Here is a 19,756-nt window from a genome sequence, read left to right as displayed (position 1 = left end):
AAAAAATTGGAAAAGGAGTATGTCAAGGCTGTACTGTCAAGAGAAGTCTGGCATACTGCAGTTCATGGGGTTGCAAAGAATTGGACACATCTTGGCGACTGAACAACAAAAATAACAAAAACAATTGGAGTACAGTTGATTTACAGTGTTATGTTAGTTTCAAATGTACACAGCAAAGTGAGTAAGTTATACATGTATACTTCTCTTTAGATTCTTTTCTCATGTAGGTCACTACTTACTGGTGAATTTTTTAACAGGTCTTTCAAAGTTGGTATACTAGTGACAAATTTCTTCCATTTTTGTCTCAGCTGCTACATCGCTTCAGTCGTGTCTGACTCTGTGAGACCCCATAGATGGCAGAATGGCCTTATTTTTTCTTAAGTTTTAAGGATCATTACACTTGCTATTAAAAATTAAGAAAAAATGAGGCCATTCTGAGACAAAAATGGAAGGAATTTCTATGCTTGGTATTAGGGCTTCCTTGGTAGCTCAGCTGGTAAAGAATCCGCAGATCCCCTGGAGAAGGAATAGGCTACACACTCCAGTATTCTTGGGCTTCCCTGGTGGCTCAGAGGGTAAGGAATTTGCCTGCAATGCAAGAGACATGGGTTCAATCCCTGGGTTGGGAAGATCTCCTTAAGGAGGGCATGGCAACCCACTCCAGTATTCTTGCCTGGAGAATCCCCTTGGACAGAGGAGCCTGGCAGGCTATAGTCCATAGGGCTGCAAAGAGTCGAACACAACTGAGCGACTAAGCACACATGCTCGCTATTAATATAAAGTTCTAGGAAAGTTGTTTCTTTTTAATTTCAAAACTTTAAGTATTTTAGACCATTTGGTATTTCTATCTCTGTTTTCTGTCATTTATTTTCGTTGTATATACTTGAAATTTCCTGTTAAAGAAGGTCATGCCAGGATTCATGGATTTTGTTGTGTTTTTTTATCTTTTTTTGTCATGTTAGACTCTGGTGAAGATGCCCATCAGCAGATGAATGGATGAGGAAGCTGTGGTACATATACACCATGGAATATTACTCAGCCATTAAAAAGAATTCATTTAAATCAGTTCTAATGAGATGGATGAAACTGGAGCCCATTATACAGAGCGAAGTAAGCCAGAAAGATAAAGACCATTACAGTATACTAACACATATATATGGAATTTAGAAAGATGGTAACGATAACCCTATATGCAAAACAGAAAAAGAGACTCAGATGTATAGAACTGACTTGTGGACTCTGGGAGAAGGCGAGGGTGGGACGTTTCAAGAGAACAGCATTGAAACATGTATATTACCTAGGGTGAAACAGATCACCAGCGCAGGTTGGGTGCATGAGACAAGTGCTCGGGCCTGGTGCACTGGGAAGACCCAGAGGGACCGGGTGGAGAGGGAGGTGGGAGGGGGGACCGGGATGGGGAATACATGTAAATCCATGGCTAATTCATTTCAATGTATGACAAAAACTACTGTAATGATGTAGAGTAATTAGCCTCCAACTAATAAAAATAAATGGAAAAAAAAAAAGACTCTGGTGAAACAGAGTGTTTTTGGTACAGGAGTTAAGAACATCATATTCAGGCTTGTTTTTATTTTTTTTTAATTTTAGTTGGAGGCTAATTACTTTACAATATTGTGATGGTTTTTGCCATCCAGTGACATGAATTAGCCATGGATGTACATGTGTTCCCCATCCTGAACCTCCCTCCCACTTCCCTCCCCATCCCATCCCTCTGGGTCATCCAAGTGCACCAGCCCTGGGCACCCTGTCTCATGCATCGAACCTGGACTGGCAATCTATTTCACATATGATAATATACATGTTTCAATGCTATTCTCTCAATTCATCCCACCTTCGCCTTCTCCCACAGAGTCCAAAAGTCTGTTCTTTACATCTGTGTCTCTTTCACTGTCTCACATATAGGGTCATCGTTACCATCTTTCTAAATTCCATATATATGCATTAATATACTGTATTGGTGCTTTTCTTTCTGACTTACTTTGCTCTGTATAATAGGCTCCAGTTTCATCCACCTCATTAGAACTGATTCAAATGAATTCTTTTTAATAGCTTAGTAATACTCCATGGTGTATATGTACCACAGCTTTCTTATCCATTCGTCTGCAGATGGACATCTAGGTTGCTTCCATGTCCTGGCTATTGTAAACAGTGAGGTGATGAACACTGGAGTACATGTGTCTCTTTCATTTCTGGTTTCCTTGGTGTGTATGCCCAGGAATGGGATTGTTGGGTCATATGGCAATTCTCTTTCCAGCTTTTTAAGGAATCTCCACAGTGTTCTCCATAGTGGCTGTACTAGTTTGCATTCTCACCAACAGTGTAAGATGGTTCCTTTTTCTCTGAATGCTCTCCAGCATTTATTGTTTGTAGACTTTTTGATAGCAGCCATTCTGACTAGCATGAGATAGTACATCATTGCGATTTTAATTTGCATTTCTCTGATAATGAGTGATGTTGAGCATCTTTTCATGTGTTTGTTAGTCAGTCATGTTTTTAAAACATCTCTCTTTTCTCTTTCCCAGTTTTAAGACCAGTTTGCCCTTTGAAGTTCTGCTCTGATGGTTTTGGAGATTTGTTTATTTTGAGTATTTTTGTTCTTGTGAGATCGAGAATCACAAGCTCTAGATTCATAAATCACAGACTAAGTTTTCGCCTGTCAGTAACCATAGTGGTTACTTGGAAGACTTACTACTGAAATTGCAGGATGGAGACTTTATTTTTTTTTTGGAGGAAGCCAGTGATGAAACCCTCACGTATTTTATAATCTGGGAAGAATCACCATCGGAGTTTTATGGATGTGGTGAACTTTCTTGTAAACTGTGCTCTTAACCTCTCCCTTAAGGGCAGTAAAGGCCCAGGGTGTACTGTTAGGGTGTGATGAGAAAGAGCTTTTGTAGCACGTAATTGCACAATGTCTTCTAAAATTTGGCTGAAAGCAGCCCCAAGTCACCCAAGTACAGGAATTTTGTGGTCTAAAATATTATTGCCTCTTCCTCAGTCTAAGGTCTAAGTTTGAATTAATTTTCTAACTGCATCTAATTACATATACAGAGAGAAAAAAAAGCAGAATCTCTGGTAATTATTACACAATTGAAAGGCAGTGCTCTTGAAGAAGAATATGTATATTCAGGGAACTGCATGTGATTTCTTCTAGAAGACAGAAGGACCTTGGGACTGTGGGGCTTTCTGAGTTTTGTTAAAAGTTTGATTTCTACAGGTCACCCGGCCTCTGATGTTAGAGGATAGGAGTAGAAGAAAGTTTCCAGTTCTTCACTGTCTGTTCATTGAAACCTCATGCAATCTCAATTCTCTGCCTTACAGTGTACTGCAAATTGTGAATCATAAGGAAGAAGATGAAAGAGTTTTTTTTTACAAGAACTCGATGTTCCTTAAATGGTATTTGTTTCATTTGTAAAACATTTTTGTTATTTCCCTACATTCTTGGGGCTCTGCCATGATTGTGCTATAAGTGATACTGTGACCACAGAAATGATGTATACATAATTTTTGTTTCTTAATGATACTATTACCTTATAGAGGAAGTGTGGAGAGTAAGATTCTCATGATCAAGTCATAAAATGTGTGTGCTCAGTCATATCTGGTTCTTTGCCACCCCATGGACTATACCCCACCAGACTCTTCTGTCCATGGGAATTTTTTCAGGCAAGGACACTGGAGTAGCTTGCCATTGCCTTCCCCAGGGGATTTTCCTGATCCAGGGATTGAACCCCCATCTCCTGCATTGGCAGGCAAATTCTTTACCAGTGAGCCACCTGGTTACATAAGGTCCCAAATTGCCAACAGAATCATATATAATATTCCTACTAGTAATGTGTGATTGTCTGTGCTGTCAGTCTCAGGCATCTTATTTGGCACACATTTTGGGTGTTTTAGGACCCACTGGTCTTTGAGGATGTAGCTGTGAACTTCACCTGGGAGGAGTGGGTTTCACTAGATTCCTCACAGAAGAAACTCTACAGAGATGTTATGTTGGAAAACTTCAGAAACATTGTCTCGGTAGGTAAGAATGAAGAAATTACCTCCATTCGTCAGTTAGAGAACAAGTGTTTTTACCTGTCTGTGCTGTTCAAAGATGTAGAATGTGGAAAGGAAGGACACTGGTTAAGAATGTGGGGGTAAGGGGAAGGGCATTCTCAATGGTTCAGTGGTTAGGACTCGGAGTATTCAGTGCCATTCCTCAGCTTCAGTACCTGGTCAGAGAATTAATACCCAAAAAACTGCACAGCACAGAGGAAAATAAAAATAAAGCAAGAAAGAAACAGAAACTGGCCTGTGTCAGAGCTCATCATGGACCTAAAATTCAGTAATTGTTCTGTAATTTCTAATACTTTGGGATCATTATTCTGGGTTTGCATTTCAGAAGCAGAATGGAAACATCATGGCATTGAAAGTCAGTCCAGAAACCAGGGGAGTAAATTAAGGTGAGTCATACTCAAAATTAAAAGCATTTCTCATATGAGAATTGTGGTCTACTGTGAAAATTTTAAAAGAGGCAAGCAAAACAAATAGTCCCATTTTCAAATATAGTTATTTTTTGAAAATATCTACCAAAAATGTTTTCTTAAAAGTAATAGTAATATTCAGTGTTTGCAATATAGTTCATGTGCAATCAGTATTCATAAAGCCTATATTTGATTATCACTTTTTAATTGAAAGGTTGGTTGAATTTCCATTGTACAGCATTCAGTATATTCAACTTGTACCAAGTCACACAAGATAGAAAATTTCACTATTCCTATAAATTCAGTAAATGGAAAATAATAAAGAAATAATTAACAATGTTTTCTCATGATTTACAGAAGTCCTATGATAGAATCTCTGAAAAGAAAGATATTAATTCCTGTGGAGAAAGCACCAAACTTCTTCTAACTCCCAATGTAAAGAGAACTCTTGATTTAAAACCATGGGAATGCAGAGCATGTGGAAAGTCTTCATGTATTATTCATCCCTTACTAGATACATGAAATATCATGCTGAAAACAGACCAGGAGAGCATCAAAAGTACCACGAGAAGGTATATAAATGTCAAGAATGTGGGTTAGCATTCATTCATCCTAGTTCTCTTAAAACACATGAAAGGAGACATGCGGGGGAGAAAACCTATGAATGTCAGATATGTGAGAAAGTATTCATTTATTCCAGTTATCTTCAGATGCATGAAAGCACTCATAAGGGAGATAAACCCTATCAATGTAAACAAAATAGAAGAAGCTTTGAAAGTCTTGAAACTGTTGAAATACCTGAAAGAATTCAAGAGAAGAAACCCTATGAATGTAAACAATGTGGTAAAGCCTTCAAACATTTCAGGTCCTTCCAGGGACAGAAAAGACATCACACAGGAGAGGGTATGTATCATGCATACACAGGGTATGTATGTAAAACATGTTCTAAAGTATTCGATAATGCCTGGTCTCTTAAAGATCATCAACGAATTCACACTGGAGTAAAACCCTACAAGTGTAGGAATGTGGGAAAGCCTTCACATTGAAAAAAACCCTTAAGCAACACGTGATAACACACACACTGGAGATGGACCTTATAAATGTAAAGAACGTAAGAGAGTTTTCATTGATCGCAGTTTTCTTAAAATACATGAAAGAGTCACACTGGAGAGAAACCCTATGAATGTGAACAGTGTGGAAAAGTCTTTTGATATCAAAAATCCTTCCAACAACACAAAAGAATGCATATAGCTGAGAAACCCTATGAATGTAAAGAATGTGGGAAAACCTTCACTTGGCATATAACTTCAAAAATCCATGGTAACACACACTGGAGATCTACCTTATAAATGTCAGAAATGTGAGAAAGCATTTCTTTATCCCAGTTTTCTTTGAATACATGAAAGGAGTCACACTGGAAAGAAACCGTATGAATGTAAAGAATGTGGGAAAAGCTTCCTGTAATATTCAGCTTTTTGAAAACATGGTAACGCACTCTGGATATTTAGCAAATAAATGTCAGAAATGTGAGAAAGCATTTTTTTATCCCAGTCATCTCTGAATGCATGAAAGTATTCACAATGGAGAGAAGCCCTATCAGTGTAAACAATGTGGAAAAACCTTTAAATGTCCTAAAAGTGTCCGAATACATGAAAGAATTCACAGAGGCGATAAATGCTATGAACGTAAGTGATGTGGTAAAGTCTTCAATTATTTCAATGACTCCCAGGTCCACAAAAGACATCATACAGGAGAGACACCATATGTATGTAAAACATGTTCTAAAGTATTGAGTAGTGCCTGCTCTCTTAAAAACCATGAAAGAATCCATACTGGAGAAAAACCCTATAAATGTGAGAAATTCTTTACAGTGAATATAACTCTTCAGCAACACATGATAACATACACTAGAGGTGGACCTTATAAATATAAAGAATGTGAGAGAACATCATTAATCCCAGTTCTCTTAAAATACATGAAAGTAGTCACACTGTAGAGAAACCATATGAATGTCACCAGTATGGTAAAACTTTTAGAACTCCAAATGTCTTGAAAGTTCACGAAAGAATCCATAGTAGAGAAAAACCTTAAGAATGTAAAATGTGTGGGAAAATCTTCCACTTATGTTCAAGTAGATGAAAGAATTCACACTGGATAGAGACACTATGAATGACAGGAATGTGGGAAATCTTCCTTTTTTCCTCTCAATCATCCAAAGACAAAGTACTCACCAGACAGAAATCATATAAAGTGTGAAAAATGTAGGAAGTACTTTTCTGATCTTAGTAGTGTATGAAACCATAAAAGGATTTACTAGATAAACCTTTGTAAACAGCCAGGGAAACAATTCAGGTGGCCATTAATACATGTGAAAACTCCCACGGAGAGGAAATGTAAGTAACATGAGAAACTTGATGGAAAGCAATCCATGCATAATGTTGAAGAAAACCTTCAACATGAAAGATTTTGTTTTTATTTATAATGATAATTATTTATTTTCTGGCCATGCTGTGTGGCATGAGGGTTCTTAATTCCCTGAGCAGGGATTAAACCCATGCCCACTGCAGTGGAAGCTTGGAGTCTAAACCACTGGTTAGCAAGCGTCGTCCTGAGTTGTTTTTATTTTTTTTCTGAGTTGTTTTTAAAGTTTACAGGGACTGGGACTGGGACTTCCCTGGTGGTCCAGTGGTTAAGGGCTTTCTGGGTGGCTCAGTGGTAAAGAATCTGCCTATAATGCAGGAGACCCAGGTTCGATCCCTGGATTGGGATGATCCCCTGGAGGAAGGCATGGCAACCAACTCCAGTATTCTTGCCTGGAGAATCTCCATGAACAGAGGAGCCTGGTGGGCTACACCCCATTGGGTCACACAGAATCAGACACAACTGAGCAACCAAGAAGCAGCAGCAGCCTGTGGTTAAGAATCCGCCTTCTTATAAGCTTCACTTTGGCTTATAATCTAATACTACTTTTTATTGATTTTGCGGCTCAGACTGTTACAGATTTGGCCACTGGAAGTGCTTTCAGTTGGTTCCTATGTCCTTCAGGCATATCAGTATCATTGTTATGTTTCATTTTGCTTTGTTTTTAAGCACTTCCTTATTATCTGGCACTGTAAGATGCTCCAGATCCATCCAGCATATTTCCTTCCTCAATACTAGAATTGCTCCAAGGAGCCCTTTCATTGGATAATGGTATTAGAAATCACAGGGCACTAATGTGCTCATTGCTACTGGAAGGGGTAATATCTTTTAGGTCAACTGACACAGCAGAGTTGTATGTATGTATGTACTCTAAACTTATATACATATAACTGCATAGATTTCTAAGTTTACACATCTGTGCCTATGTTAAATTGAACATGAGTTTACACTGAAAAAAAAAAAAAAAAGAATCTGCCTTCCAGTGGTGGGGGACTGCCTTCCAGCCCCAGTCCCAGTCCCTTTATTTGGGATACTAAGATGCCACATGCCGCCGGGCAACTAAACCCCTATGCTACAACTACTGAGGAGTCAGTGTTAAAGAAGTTTACAGGAGCTTCCCTGGTGGTCCAGCAGTTTAAATTCCACAACACAGAGAAACTGAGTTTGATACCTGCTCAGGGAAATAGACACTACATGCCTAAACTAAAAAAAAAAAAAAAAAACAACCCTGTATGCTGCAATGAAAATTGTGAGTGCCACAACTAAGACACAGCTCAAAGGGGGTTGGAGGGGGTGGGGGGAGTTTTATTACTATATTGTGATTTTAAAGATCTTTCTTCAAGCATGTCTTTAAATTATAGATTCCTACTAATTTCAGAAACAAGTATTAATGTTAGGTAATTCTGTAAGCTGTCTTTCAGCAATAGTACATAAGGTTTAAAGGTAGTAATTTGTCCTTTAATCAGTTAGTAATTTTTTCTCTCACATTTGAACCCTATTGGAGTCATGGATGAATTTAAATGTATTTCTAGTATGCAGTGAGGCTTAAGTTTTTATAATGTTCTATTCATTCTCTGTTAATGGGCCATTGAAACATGGCCGTTTGATATTTGTAGGGATTTTCCTAGTAGTATATGTGGCAGTTCCTAGATATTTATAATCACATATATGCTTTTTACTGAGAAAGATCCCTTTTGGTGGTGGTGCATATAGGAGCCTTTTGCCATTTTCCATTCTATTAATTACTTGGAATAAATGTTATGTATGACTGGGTGTCAAAGAGTATACTGTTATGTAAATTGTGATTTTTCCTATTTCCTTCTGACTGGTATTTGTTGAATAGACTATGGGACTTGTGATAATACACAAAATGTAGAGTTGGAGATACATTGCCTCTGAGTAGTATTAGGACCTGGACTTTCCAGAATCTATCCCCTTTGTGGTTCCATATTAGCATTCACCAGTAGCTCACTTGTGTGTGATTTAAAACCAGATGCAAAGAGGACATTCTTCAGATATTGGAGCTCCCACACTGGGAGAGAGACAGATACATAAGAGCTTCAAGGACACCATCTTCCATCAAGATTATATGTCTTTATAGTCAAGAGTTGGAGAAGGAAATGGCAACCCACTCCAGTATTCTTGTCTAGAGAATCCCGTGGCCAGAGGAGCCTGGTGGGCTGCTGTCCATAGGGTTGCATAGAGTCGGGCACGACTGAAGCAACTTAGCATGCATGCATGCGTTGGAGAAGGAAATGGCAACCCACTCCAGTATTCTTGCCTGGAGAATCCCAGGGAGAGGAGCCTGGTGGGCTTCTGTCCATGGGGTCACACAGAGTCGGACACGACTGAAGTGACTTAGCAGCAGCAGCAGCAGTCAAGAGTAGCTTCAACACCAGCAACCAATATTTGATTTCCATTCATAAAGAAGTATAGTTTCCCCTGATGTCTTCACAGCTCCCACATCAAAGATCCAGCTGAGTCTGAATTTCTGTAAGGCCTCTTGTGTCTACTATGACAATATTTCAGTGCTTTATGGTTGGGAATACTCTCGGATACTACTCTTCTCTGGATTATGTCCTTGTTTCTCTCCTGCATATCAGTTTCTTCTCCAGTGCATTGTGCAGGGCCATCCTTGACCCATTGTTTCCTTGTGAAAAGCACCTTCCTTCTGTCAGGAAGACTGTGGCTGTTTCCAATTACTTGTAGTTGAACATAATCCTTCAATGTGTTTTTTTAATTGTATTTTATTTTCTATGACTAAAACTAAATTTTTTCTGAAGCAGTCATTTTTGTACTCATTTCAAATACTTTACCAACTATTTTTTGAAGCATTTGTTAGATAACACATTTTGTTTTTCATTACCTCAAAGAATAAATTACCCATTTTATTTATGAATATTCTGAAATCCTTGCAGTTTTCTTCATTTAATTATTATACAATATCAGTCAGTTATATCCTGTAAAGAGGATGTCAGCTACATTATCCTTAGACCAATTTCTTAAAAATTTAGTCACTGTTTTTGTCAAAAAAATAATTTCGTACTCATTCTTATCTGCAACAGTTAAATCATAGGTATTATCAGTGCTGTCTTACCAGTTATTCATAAGATCACATCTCTAGTCAACTACTGGGATGAAATCAATTCCATTAAGAATGATTACAGGTAAATAAGGTCCTACCATATAGCACAGGAAACTGTTCAATATCCTGTAATAAATTATAATGGAGAAAATATTTTTAAAGTGTATATACAATGCATAACTGAATCACTGTACAGCAAAATTAATGCAATATTATAAATCAACCATATTTCAACAAAAATGTTTTTTTAAAGAATGATCTTCATTTCTCATTGGGAAACTAAGATCCCCCATGCTGCAAGCTGCAGCCAAATAGTTTTTTAAAAATTGGGGGGGAGGGGACTTCCCTAGTTGTCCAGTGGTTAAGTGGTTAAGACTCCATGTTCCTAATGCAGGGGGCCTGAGTTCATTCCCTGGTCAAGGAACTGGATCCCTTTTTTAAAAAAAAAAATGAGAGAGAATCAGCTATACACCAATACAAAATTAAAAGTTTAAAGTTTGGGAAAAGAATAAAAAATAAAATGGGGAGGGGGGCTTTCTTGACTCCTTGGCTAGGACAGGGGTATTTGTTTATAGACACTTTAGGCATGGTGGGTAAGGATGCGCTGCAACTGCTGAAATCTGTGTGCCCGCGAGACCGTGCTCTGCACTAAGAGAAGCTACTGCGATGAAGTGTGCTGTAACGAAGAGCAGCCCCTGCTCAGTGCAATTAGAGAAAAGCCCACACAGCAACAAAGACCCAGTACAGCCAAAAATAAATAAATTACTAAAAAAAATCTATGGGGAAAAAAAAGGTCTCTAAGGCCTTTAGAAAAAAAAAAAGTGGCAACAGACTCATAGAAGTAATTAACAGTATCCAATAGTCTTGCATGATTAAAACACTCAGCATACCAAAAGCAGACTGAAATTTTCTATCCTCATATTGAACAGCCGTGGAAAACATGAAATATTATGTTTAAAGGTGAAAAAGTGAATGTTTTCCCAAGCCATAACTAATGAACTATGTCTCTTCCTTATATTTGACAGTTTATTAGAGAATTGGGCCAAGAACCCACTCAGCAAGAAAAGGAATAAAATATATGCAGATTGGTTAGGGAGCTTTAAAGCCATCTCTACTTTCAATCCGGTATCTTATATATAGAAAATCTAGGGCCCACTAGAAAAACTAAAGGAACTGATAATTTGAATTCAACAGGTTTGTAAGATACAAGATCAAGACAAAAATAATTCTGTTTCTGTACACTTACAATGAACATTCTGATAATGAAATTAAGAAATGTATTTACAATAGAATAAATGCAAGAAAACAAAGAGAAACATATGTAACAAAAGAAAGAAAACTATAAACATGTTCAAAAAATTAAGTATGTAAACCAATAAGAACACATGCCGGTTTCACAGATAGGTGGTCTTACATTGCTCATGTGGCACTACTGTACATGATGATCTAAAAGACAATGTAATGTCTACCACAGTCACAACAGTAAGTGTTATACACAATCTGTTTCATAAATTTATCAGGAAGTACAAGGAAGGCAGAATGGACAAACCATTCTTAAAGAAAAAAATAACAAAGTAAGACTAACATGACTTGATTTCAAAACTGCCTTCGAAGAAAAATTAATCAAGACACTGTGGTCCTAACAGAAGGAGAAAGATTTTAGTCAATGATACCTCAAAAGTGGGATGGGAGAAAGGAGAAGAGTTAATGTGTTTCTTCTACCAGAAAAAAAAAAAAATTGCATTATGGACACTATAGTCATTTACATTTAAAAGTTCAGTAGGGTTTGCAGCAATAACTGACCAAAAATAAATTTCCTTCCTATATGAAATGTACACCGGAGAGCTTAATGAAACTTCTCACACCCTGTTGTTAAACTGATCAGAACGCATGCACTCAGCTAGGGTTATGGGGTTCAAACTTCTCAGTAGGGCCACCTGTTCTGGGATTATTTACCTTAAGTACCAAATGAGTGGGGTCTAGAAAGGGAGGAGGGAAGCCTCAGTGCTGTGAAAGATCAAAGTTTAAAATGGATTAGATTAGATTAGACTGAGATTTCCCTGGTGCTCTAGTGTGTAAGAACAAAAGTGAAAGTCGCTCGGTCATGTCCGACTCTTTGCGACCCCATGGACTGTATGTAGTCCACCAGGCTCCTCTGTCAATGGGATTCACCAGGCAAGAATACTCGAGTGGGTAGCCAGTCCCTACTCCAGGGGATAATCCTGACCCAGGGATGGAACCTGGGTCTCCTGTAATGTAGGCAGATTCTTCACCATCTGAGCCACCACGGAGCATGAGTTCTACCCCTGGTCAGGGAAGATCCACGTGCTGCATGGTAATGCCACAAAAAAAAAAAAAAATAGGATTCAAGGGTACAAGGGGGTGGGAGGGAGGTTGCAGAGGGAGGCGACATATGTATACCTGTGGCTGATTCATGTTGGTGTATGACAGAAACCAACACAACATTGCACAGCAATTATCCTCCAGTTAAATTTTTTAAATTAGGACTCAGATTGTGTTACAGAAGATAGAGTGGTCTCAAGCATGGTGTTGGGGCTCTAAAATCTGAGAAATGTATGTTTCCTTTGCATTTTGCTTTTAAATCATGTACAGGTGAGCTATCTGTGAATGCTAAAATGGAAGCGGGATAACCCTATATGCAAAACAGAAAAAGAGACACAGATGTATAGAACAGACTTTTGGACTCTGTGGGAGAAGGCGAGGGTGGGATGTTTCAAGAGAACAGCATCGAAACATGTATATTATCTAGGGTGAAACAGATCACCAGCCCAGGTTGGATGCATGAGACAAGTGCTCGGGCCTGGTGCACTGGGAAGTCTCAGAGGGATCGGGTAGAGAGGGAGGTGGGAGGGAGGATCGGGATGGGGAATACGTGTAAAACCATGGCTGATTCATGTCAATGTATGACAAAAACCACTACAATATTGTGAAGTAATTAGCCTCCAACTAATAAAAATAAATAAATAAATAAATAAAATGGAAGCGGAAAGGGGATAGATTCTAGAAAATCTATTTTCAGACAGGACCTCTCCAACTCTAGATTTTTTTGTATTATCACATATTTTGTATTATCTCATAGTCTACTCAACAAATACCAGTCAGAAGGAAAGACAAATCATACTTTATATAACAGTATGCACTGATATCCTTGTCAAACATAAAATGTATTCCAAGTATTTAATACAATGGAAAATTTAAAAAGGTTCCCATTCTCAACACAAACAAAATGTATCTTTCTCACTGCAAAGGGTACGATATATATAACGGGTTATGACTATCCAGGAACTACCACATAAGGCTACTAGGAAAATCCCATCAAATACCAAACTGCCAAGACTGCCCTGGTGATCCAGTAGCTAAGACTTGGTGTTCCCAGTGCAGAGGCCCCTGATTCTATCCTTGGTCAGGGAATTAGATCCCACGTGGCACAATTGACAGTTTGCATGCTTCGACAAAATTACTGCTCCTGCTCCCCAAAAAGATCAAAGATCCCAAGTGCCACAGTCAAATAAACAGAAATAAATATTAAAATAAAATACCAAACTATCATTTTTCTCAATGGCCCATAAACAGAGCCTGAAGAGAACATCATAAACATTTAAATCTAACTGCATACTACAAATACAGTTAAATGCACCCCTGGATCCAAAAGGCTTCAAATGGAAAAAAAAAAAAAAAACACCTCATTATCTGATTAAAGGAAAAAAATCACTACCTTTGAAACTCTTATGAGAGTCCCTTGGATTGCATGGAGATCTATCATAAAGGAAACCAGTCAATCCTAAAGGAAATCAACCCTGAATATTCATTGGAAGGACTGATACTGAAGCTGAAACCGCAATACTTTTGTTATAGCCACCCTTTCTGGGAAAGAAACTCACTCAGAAGGACAATGCAGATAGTGGAGTGCAATTTATTACACCGGCGGGCCCAAGGCAGAGTCTCCTCTTAGCCAAGGACCCCGACCAGCATTTGTGAAAATCTTTTATACCCCTTGTGTACGTGTCCAGACCCACCAGCCCAAATCCCTTGAGGCTTACAAAGGAAGGGTAAATACAATCACAGTAACCCCATCATTCACGTGTTATGTGTTCAAACAGTTAATAATCAATAAGCCCGCCGTTACATTCCACCCAGTTAGTAACCGATAAGCCTGTGGTTACATTCCGATAGATACTGTCCGGAGGCAGGGGTGATTAGTGTCCTCAAGATTCCCCTGCCCAATCATTCCCACAGGCACTAAGCACGGAGTTCAGAGTCCACTGGAGAGGCAGCCTAGCACGATCAGCATGGACAGGCCTGAGATGGAGTCCAGGCCCTATGAATTCCTTCTTCACTTTGGCCACCTGATGCAAAGAACTGACTCATTGGAAAAAACCCTGATGCTGGGAAAGATTGAAGGCAGGACAAGGGGACAACAGAGGATGAGATGGTTGGATGGCATCACCAATGCGATGGATATGAGTTTGAGTAAGCCCCGGGAGTTGGTGATGGACAGTGAAGCCTTGCATGCTGCAGTCCATGGGGTCACAAGGAGTCAGACGTGACTGAGCGACTGAACCAAACTGAAAACTTATGTACTAGTGTTGAAGGGCTTCCCAGGTAAAGAATCCACCTGCCAGTACAGAAGCTGAAAGAGACATGAGTTCAATCCCTGGGTAGGGAAGATCTCCTGGAGTTGGAAATGACAACCCACTCCTGTATTCTTGCCTGGGATACCCCATGGACAGAGGAGCCTGGCAGGCTACAGTGAAGTCCATGGGGCCACAAAGAGTCAGATACAAGTGAGCAACTGAGTGCACACACACATACACATACACACACACACGTGTTGAATGACAACTTACAGCATTAGCTCATATTATTATACATTTCTAAAATTAGTAGACTTCCAGCATTCAAGGTTACACTTAAAGAAAGATCTTTAGTAAGCACTACATAATTGTAAATTTTAAAACAGCTCTTTCATGTTTAAAGTTTTCTGGAATGCTAGGCATGGATTAGAAATATTCTAGGCATCCTAATATTCATAGCAGCACTAAATATACCAGCAAGATATGGAAACAACCTATGTGTTCATAGACAGATAAATGGACAAAAATTGATGCTTTCAAACCGTGGTACTGGAGAAGACTCTTGCGAGTCCCTTGGACATCAAGGAGATTAGTTCAGTTCAATTCAATTGCTCAGTCGTGTCCAACTCTTTACAACCCCATGGACTGCAGCATGCCAGGCTTCCCTGTCCATCACCAACTCCCAGAGTTTACTCAAACTCATGGCCATCGAGTCAGTGATGCCATCCAGCCATCTCATCCTCTGTCGTCCCCTTCTCCTCCTGCCCCCAATCCCTCCCAGCATCAGGGTCTTTTCCAATGAGTCAACTCTTCCCATGAGGTGGCCAAAGTATTGAAGTTTAAGCTTCAGCATCAGTCCTTCCAATGAATATTCAGGACTAATTTCCTTTAGAATGGACTGGTTTGATCTCCTGGCAGTCCAGGGACTCTCAAGAGTCTTCTCCAACACCACAGTTCAAAAGCATCAATTCTTCAGCACTCAACTTTCTTTTTGGTCCAACTCTCACATCCATACAAGACTACTGGAAAAACCATAGTTTTGACTAGATGGACCCTTGTTGGCAAAGTAAGGTCTCTGCTTTTTAATGTGCTGTCTAGGTTGGTCATAGCTTTTCTTTCAAGGAGCGTCTGTTAATTTCATGGCTGCAGTCACCATCTGCAGTGATTTTAGAGCCCAAGAAAATAAAATCTGTCACTGTTTCTATTGTTTCCCCATCTATTTGCCACTAAGTTATGAGACCGGATGCCATGATCTTAGTTTTCTGAATGTTGAGTTTTAAGCCAATTTTTTCACTCTCCTCTTTCACTTTCATCAAGAGGCTCTTTACTTCCTCTTCACTTTCTGCCATAAGGGTGGTGTTATCTTCATATCTGAGGTTATTGATAATTCTCCCAGCAATTTTGATTCCAGTTTGTGCTTCATCCAGCCTGGCATTTCTCATGATGTACTCTGCATGTAAGTTAAATAAGCAGGGTGACAATATACAGCCTTGACGTACTTGCTTCCCAATTTGGAACCAGTCTGTTGTTGTTGACCATGTTTTGTCAGAACTCTCCACCATAACCCATCAGTCTTGGGTGGCCCTACATGGCATGGCTCGTAGTTTCATTGAGTTAGACAAGACTGTGATCCATATGATCAGTTTGGTTAGTTTTCTGTGATTGTGGTTTTCATTCTATCTGCCCTCTGATGGATAAGGATAAGAGGCTTGTGGAAGCTTCCTAATGGGAGACTGACTGTGGGGGAATCTGGGTCTTGTTCTGATGGGTGGGTCCATGCTCAATAGGACTTTTCTGGTGGCTCAGATTGTAAAGTGGTCTGCCTACAATGTGGGAGACCCGGGTTAGACCCCTGGGTAAGACAGATCCTCTGGAGAAGGAAATGGCAACCCATTCAGTACCCTTGCCTGGAAAATCCCATGGACAGAGGAGCATGGTAGGCTACAGTCCATGGGGTCACAAAGAGTCGGACACAACTGAGTCACTTCACTTTCTTTTTGAGAAAGTCAATTCCTCGGCAGATTGATAAAAAGTCCAGGGGTTCCCAAGGAGAGAGAGGTCTGGAATTCTCAAGGAGGAAGAAAGGACAAAGTTTTTTTGTCCTTCTACATTCCTTAGGATTATATAGCAATAATGTATCCTGCTTGAGGACAGTCTCTTGAAAAAAAACCTTCTGGCTAATCCCGTTATCTTAAAATGTAAATTATGGGAGTAAGTCTAGTGAGGTCTTTACAACCTCCAGACATTCTTTTGATTCACTGTAATAACTAGAACTAACACCCAAAAAAGTTGTCCTTTTCATTATAGGGGACTGGAATGGAAAAGTAGGAAGTCAAGAAACACCTGGAGTAACAGGCAAATTTGGCCTTGGAGTATGGGATAAAGCAGGGCAAAGGCTAGCAGAGTTTTGTCAAGAAAACGCACTGGTCATAGCAAACACCCTCTTCCAACAACACAAGAGAAGACTCTACACATGGACAGCACCAGATGGTCAACACCAAAATCAGACTGATTATATTCTTTGCAGTCAAAGATGGAGAAGCTCTATACCGTCAGCAAAAACAATACCGGGAGCTGACTGTGGCTTGGATCATGAACTCCTTATTGCCAGATTCATACTGAAATTGAAGAAAGTGGAGAAAACCACTAGACCATTCAGGTATGACCTAAATCAAATCCCTTATGACTATACAGTGGAAGTGAGAGATAGTTTTAAGGGACTAGATCTGATAGAGTGCCTGATGAACTATGGACGGAGGTTCTTGACATTGTACAAGAGACAGGGATCGAGACCATCCCATGGGAAAGAAATGTAAAAGAGCAAAATGGCTATCTGAGGAGGCCTTGCAAACAGCTGTGAAAAGAAGAGAAGTGAAAAGCAAAGGAGAAAAGGAAAGATATTCCCATTTGAATGCAGAGTTCCAAAGAATAGCAAGGAGAGATAATAAAGCCTTCCTCAGTGATCAATGCAAAGAAATAAAGGAAAACAACAGAATGGAAAAGACTAGAAATCTCTTCAAGAAAATTAGAGATACCAAGGAAATATTTCATGCAACAATGGGTTCGATCAAAGACATAAATGGTATGGACCTAACAGAAGCAGAAGATATTAAGAAGAGCTGGTAAGAATACACAGAAGAACTGTACAAAAAAGATCTTCATGACCCAGATAATCACAATGGTGTGATCACTCACACTCACCTAGAGCCAGACATCCTGGAATGTGAAGTCAAGTGGGCCTTAGAAAGCATCGCTATGAACAAAGCTAGTGGAGGTGACGGAATTCCAGTTGAGCTATTTCAAATCCTGAAAGATGATGCTGTGAAAGTGCTGCACTCAATATGCCAGCAAATTTGGAAAACTCACCAGTGGCCACAGGACTGGAAAACGTCCGTTTTCATTCCAGTCCCAAAGAAAGGCAATCCCAAAGAATGCTCAAACTACCGAACAGTTGCACTCATCTCACACGCTAGTAAAGTAATGCTCAAAATTCTCCAAGCCAGGCTTCAGCAACACATGAACCATGAACTTCCAGATGTTCAAGCTGGTTTTAGAAAAGGCGAGGAACCAGAGATCAAATTGCCAACATCCGCTGGATAATCGAAAAAGCAAGAGAGTTCCAGAAAAACATCTATTTCTGCTTTATTGACTACGCCAAAGCCTTCAACTGTGTGAATCACAATAAACTGTGGAAAATTCTGAAAGAGACAGGAATACCAGACCACCTGACCTGCCTCTTGAGAAACCTATATGCAGGTCAGGAAACAACAGTTAGAACTGGACATGGAACAACAGACTGGTTCCAAATGGGAAAAGGAGTATGTCGAGTCTGTATATTGTCACCCTGCTTATTTAACTTATATGCAGAGTACATCATGAGAAATGCTGGGCTGGAAGAAGCACAAGCTGGAATTAAGATTTCTGGGAGGAATATCAATAACCTCAGATATGCAGAGGACAACACCCTTATGGCAGAAAGTGAAGAGGAACTAAAGAGCCTCTTAATGAACGTGAAGGAGGAGAGTGGAAAAGTTGGCTTAAAGCTCAACATTCAGAAAACTAAGATCATGGCATCTGGTCTCATTACTTCATGGGAAATAGATGGGGAGACAGTGGAAACAGTGTCAGACTTTATTTTTTTGGACTCCAAAATCATTGCAGATGATGATTGTAGCCATGAAATTAAAAGAGGCTTACTCCTTGGAAGGAAAGTTGTGACCAACCTAGATAGCATATTAAAAAGCAGAGACATTACTTTGCCAACAAAGGTCCATCTGGTCAAGGCTATGGTTTTTCCAGTGGTCATGTATGGATGTGAGAGTTGGACTGTGAAGAAAGCTGAGCACCGAAGAATTGATGCTTTTGAACTGTGATGTTGGAGAAGACTCTTGAGAGTCCCTTGGACTGCAAGGAGATCCAACCAGTCCATCCTAAAGGAGATCAGCCCTGGGTGTTCACTGGAAGGACTGATTGTGTAGCTGCAACTCCAGTACTTTGGCCACCTCATGGGAAGAGTTGACTCATTGGAAAAGACCCTGATGCTGGGAGGGATTGGGAGCAGGAGGAGAAGGGGATGGCAGAGGATGAGATGGCTGGATGGCTTCACTGACTGGATGGACATGATTTTTAGTAAATTCCAGGAGTTTGTGATGGACAGGGAAGCCTGGCATGCTGCGATTCATGGGGTCGCAAAGAGTCAGACACAACTAGCGACTGAACTGAACTGACTGATCTGAATAACTAATTAGAGAATATATAACTCCATGTCTAACACTAGCAAGGGGGTACTCTTTCTGCCCCTTTCTGATGCCTATGTCAGAAGCTTTCTCTATCTCCTTTATACTTTAATAAAACTTTATTACACAAAAGCTCTGAGCGATCAAGCCTTGTCTCTGGCCCCAGATTGAATTCTTCTCCTCTGGAGGCCAAGAATCCTGGCATCTTTGCATGGTTCAGCAACAACTTTTCATCTTGGGAGCTCAACAGTGATGGAAAGCGTAAAGCAGGTTACACAGTGGTGACTGCTGAACAGGTTTTAGAAGCAAAATCTCTCCCCCAGGGGACCAGGGCTCAGTTAGCAGAGTCTGTGGCTCTGACCCAAGCTCTAGAGTTAAGCAAAGGGCAGCGGGTAAATATCTACACTGATTCTAAGTATGCTTATTTGACTTTAC

At 39.8% G+C, this 19,756-nt stretch overlaps 1 long non-coding RNA gene across 1 annotated transcript; it reads left to right on the top strand.

Annotated features, from left to right (window-relative positions):
* The first annotated feature begins 4,049 nt into the window (after nt 1–4,049).
* On the top strand, nt 4,050–11,670 carry LOC110147433 (uncharacterized). Its single transcript, XR_002316841.2, has 2 exons — nt 4,050–4,463; nt 4,842–11,670. It is a non-coding gene; the product is annotated as an uncharacterized lncRNA (long non-coding RNA).
* Nucleotides 11,671–19,756: the final 8,086 nt, after the last annotated feature.

The sequence above is a fragment of the Odocoileus virginianus genome, chromosome 3 (genome assembly GCF_023699985.2).
Source record: "Odocoileus virginianus isolate 20LAN1187 ecotype Illinois chromosome 3, Ovbor_1.2, whole genome shotgun sequence".
Taxonomy (NCBI): domain Eukaryota; kingdom Metazoa; phylum Chordata; class Mammalia; order Artiodactyla; family Cervidae; genus Odocoileus; species Odocoileus virginianus.
This window is presented reverse-complemented; position numbering and strand designations above follow the sequence as displayed.